The sequence below is a fragment of the Carlito syrichta genome, unplaced genomic scaffold (genome assembly GCF_000164805.1).
Source record: "Carlito syrichta isolate Samal-C Ts95f unplaced genomic scaffold, Tarsius_syrichta-2.0.1 Scaffold302542, whole genome shotgun sequence".
NCBI classification, from domain to species: domain Eukaryota; kingdom Metazoa; phylum Chordata; class Mammalia; order Primates; family Tarsiidae; genus Carlito; species Carlito syrichta.
In genome coordinates this window covers 683,956-688,865 of record NW_007246638.1, presented here as the reverse complement: position 1 = coordinate 688,865, position 4,910 = coordinate 683,956, and positions in this window count along the sequence as shown.

Here is a 4,910-nt window from a genome sequence, read left to right as displayed (position 1 = left end):
TTATAGCTCAGACTCAAGGAGTGGGAAATGTGTTTCTATAAGCAGCAGTGGAGCTCCTGGGATCCACAGACACCTAAAATCCTGAGGACGGTGAAACTCCATGTCTCATTAGAAGCTGTGGTCACAAATGGGTATGAAAATATTTATTTCTCTCCCTTCTTCTCTCCCTCCCTCCCTGCCTTCTTCCTTCCCTCCCTCCCTACCTCCTTTCCTCCCTGTTTCTTGCTCCTTGATTCCAAGTTGAAGCATACTTGTAGTGGTAAAAATGGCACAACAGAGTAAAATAAATAATTCTATATCTTTATTTTTGCTCACAGAACCAAAAGACATTTCAAAAATTAGAGTACCTGGGAGATGGAGGACAAACTTACCCCATACATATAGTTGTATATGAACTTCTAGGTTTACCCTCAAGATGTGTATATGGTACTCCAACACAACACACCAAAAATTTTGATACTGAATCAAAGAATAGACTACCATCCAGGTTCCAGACTGGTCACTGGGTAATACACACCCAGGAAAAAAAGAAAAACATTGCAAAAGCTTTGAAAATGACAATGGTATTGAAACCATATCCCACAGAAGGCAACTGGTCAGAAGTTGTGACCTGAACTTAAACAGAAATATTATTTGACAAAACAAAAATACCATCTTTCATAGAATTTGAATAAGACCTAAAGTCTCATAATACAATATTCAAATATCAGAATGCAATACCAATTGGATCAGTATATAAAAAAACCGAAAGTCTCAATTTGCATCAGAAAGGACACCCATGAAGAGATTACACAAATATTGGATTTATCTTTAAAAACTTAAAAGTAGCTATTATACAAATAGTCCAAGAAATAAGGTCTAGTATCCCTACAATAAATGGAAAAATTAAAAATTTAAGCAATTAGATAGAAGACACAAAAAAGTACCAAACAATAGTTTAGAAATTAAAAAATGCAATTATCAAAGTAAAATACCCAATAGCTTTAATAGCAGAATGGAAATGACAGAGGAAATGCTCATAAACTTCAAAATGCATAAACAAAAAGTAACCTATCTAAAAACAGAGAGAAAATAGAATAAAAAATCAACGACTCAAGAACCTGTAAAACAATACCAAATGTCTAACATTGATGTAATCAGATTGCCAAAATATGTTTTTAATAATGCTAAAAATGTTCTAAATTTGAGAGAAAACATAAGCTTACAGTTGAAAAGGATCAGTAAAAGTTCAAAACTATAAATCCAAGGAAACTCATGCCAAGCCAAATTATAATCAAACTGTTGAAAACTAGAATTAAGAAAAAGAAATGAAAGGTCAATTTTTAGTTCATTTTGGAAGCACCACACTGCTGTCCGTAGAGGATGAATTAGTTTGCACTCCCACAAATAGTATAGAAGCATTATTTTATTTCCACACTCACACCAGCATGTTGTTTATTGACTTACTAATGATGGACATTCTTACTAGAATTAGGTGGCATCTCATTATAGTTTTGATTTGCATTTCTCTGGTGATTAGTGAGACAGGGCATTTTTTTCACAAGTCTGTTGGCTGCTTGTATGTCTTATTTTGAGATGTCTGTTTATGTCCTTTGCCCACTTTTTAATGTTTTTTTTTTCTTTCACTTTGAAATCCTTGTAGATCCTAAATGTTAGGTCTTTGTCAAAGACATAATTTGCACACTTTAAAAAAAATTTTTTTTAACATTCTGTGGGCTCTTTACTCTCTTGATGGTTTCTTTTGCTATGCAAATTGGATGGAGTTGGAAGCCATCATACCACGAGCTCTATCACAGAAACAAAGAACTGAATACTGCATGTTCTCACTCATAAGTGGGCCCTGAACATTAATCACATTATCACAAGGGAGGGATCAGCAGTTGCTGGGTATTGTTAGGGGAGGGAGTGAAGAAACAGGATGGGAAAGAAAGCACATGACAACACAAAGGGTATCTGGTCCTCTACCAGGGAGAAAGAGGGTCAGTCAGAAGCCCAAGCTTCACCTGCATGCAGCTTACTCATGTAGTTAACTCTCACCTGTAGCCCATATATCTATAATAAGATAAAATATAATTTTTAAAAAAGAAAAAATAGAAGAATATGAAACATTATTCCCAAGGGAATAGCAATTCAAATTGCTATAGATGCTAATTCAAAAATTGGATGAGAGGGTTTCAAGATGACAGACTAGAGGCATCTAGTCTCACTTACTCCACAAAAAAGGACACAGTTCATTAGTGCATGATAACACTTTCAATAGAATATCAAGTAAAAATACTGAAATTCAGCAGATAATTTACAGGAAACACCTGAGGCACAGAAGGAGACAGAAATGAGGCAACTGGTCTGGCCTGGGATTGGCTGGGTGACTGAAAAAGTTTCCTAGTACAGGGAAAGGGTAAGTGAGAGATACCCAGTGGCCCATATTTTTACCATGGACACCTGCAATCATAGTGACAGAAGAGCCCCTTAACCCATGGGAGCTTTGAAACTAGATAGGGAACAGCCTGGAGTCCATGGAATGGCATTGCTTCAGGGAGTGAACCAAGCTGGATCCCACATATCCTTGAGACCCAAACAGCTGCAGCATGGCATCACTTTGAGTCTAGTCCCCACCAGACTACACTTTGCCCTGGGACCCAACAGCTCCTGTATCTTTACACCCTTAGAGCCTAACTAACGTCCTCTCACATCCACCTATAATACTACAGTGGTCCAATACCATCGCAGCAGGGTCCCCAGCACTCTAGTTCCTGTAGTGTCCTACACTTAGTGGAAGGGGAAGTGTAGTACACTGGACAAGCTGCCCCTTGGATAAAGGAAGCCAAAGTGTATTTCCCCAGAGCCTGAGAGCCGCCTTTCTGGGGCTGCAGCCAGTGGCAGCAACCCCATCACTACCAGCAGCAATGCCTCTGTGTAGTTTCAGGTACCTTGAGGACAGAATTTTCTCACCTTCCACAGATACTGCTGCTGGGGATCAAAACAAGTCATACCCAGAGCCTGAGAGATGCCTGCCTGTTGGGTCTGCAGCCCATTCTAACAGCAGAGCCACCACACAGTTGCATGCACAGGCTCTTTCCCCCTGCCTATCAATCCGATTGCTGCAGCAAACTGAGCACTCCCCTGGGGGTCTAGGGATTACCCTGTCCTGCCCACAACTGCTGGCAATTGTGCACTTCTCCCTGAGGTCTGAAAGTAGGCCTGCCCAGCCTGGCACCACCCCCTCAAATGCCCCATCATGCTGCCTGGAAGCCTAAGGACTGCCCCTTCCCAATCTACCAATTCTGGCACCTGTGGACTCCTTCCAGGGCCTGAGGGCAAGCTAACTTCAGCCTGGCACTGCCAGCATTCACCTTTATGTACCATCTGGGGACCTGAGGGTAGGCCTGCCTTGTCCATCACACCAGAGAGTATCACCTGGGAGCCCAAGGGTTGTCTCACCACCAATACTGCCACTGTCTATGCCATACATGCTGCCCAGGGGTCCAAGATCTGCCTACCCACCCAGTTTACTGCTACTAATGCCAGCACAGGAGCAAGCCACCTAGAGGACTAAGAGTTGGTCACCTGAACTTGCTAACATTGGAGCCCATGTACACTGCCCAGTGGCCCAAGTACTGGCATAATCATCCTACCACTGCTACCATTATGGCCTGAGGACTGGCCTACCTAGCATCTTTGTCCCAGAAAAGTCTGATTACAGCCTCAAATAACAAGTGCAGCCTAAGCCATTGAGGAATTCACAGATATAACTAATGCTGAAAAATTGAAACAGTTGAAAAATTGTATAGAGACTACACTACTGCACACACTCAGAATCAAAGCTTACGGGCCCTATCCAACCAACATCATAAGTACAGTTTCAAGGAAGTATTTCAAAAAATTGTGAGGAATGACTGTTAGACCAGATGCATAGATATCAAGGTAAGGACACAAGAAGCATGAAATAAAAGACACTTCACAATAATTCTATGGCAACAGATTCTAAATACAAAGAATTTCATAGGAAATTCCTGAAAAATAATTCAAAATAATAGCATTAAAGAAGTTCAGTGAGATAGAAGACAATTTAGATAAACAATTCAAATAAACCAGAAAACAAATACAACCAATGTGCAGATTTTGGGTGTTCAAAAAAGTGAAGAGGAGGCCAAAGGCATGGAAAACAGATTTAATAAAATAATAACTAAAAATTCCCAATTCTAGCAGAAGATTTAGATATCCAGATATAGGAAGCACAGTAATCCCCAAATAAATATATCCTAAAAAAGATATTCTAAAGGCATATTATAGTAAAACCATCAAAAGATAAAGACAGAGAGATTACTAAAAACAGCAAGAAAGTGTCCAGTCACATATAAGGAAATTTGAATCAAATTAACAGCAGATTTCTCAAAAGAAACCTTATAGGCAAATAGAGAAGGGGACAATATACTCCCGGTGCTAAAAAACAAACAAGCAAACAAAAAGTATTAAATAAGAATACTATACCCAGCCAAGTTATCCTACATTCATGAAGGGAAAATAAGGTCTCACACAAGTTAAACACTGATGACACTTAACTACTATATCAACCATATATGAAATGCTTAAATGAAACCTATCGCTAGAAGTAAAATGATAATATTTAACATCATGAAAACACACAAAAGTGTAAAATTCACCAAGAGGAAAGAAACAAAGGATGTACAAAACAACCAGAAAACAATTTTTAAAAAAGACAGGAATAAGCCCTTACATATCAGTAATAACCTTGAATATAAATGAATTAAGCTTTCCATTTAAAAGATACAGACTAGTTAATGAATAAATAAAGCATGACTCAACTATATGCTAATATAAGAACTCATTTCACCTTTAAAGGCACATATACATTGAAGGTAAAGAGATGGAAAAAAGTATTCTACACA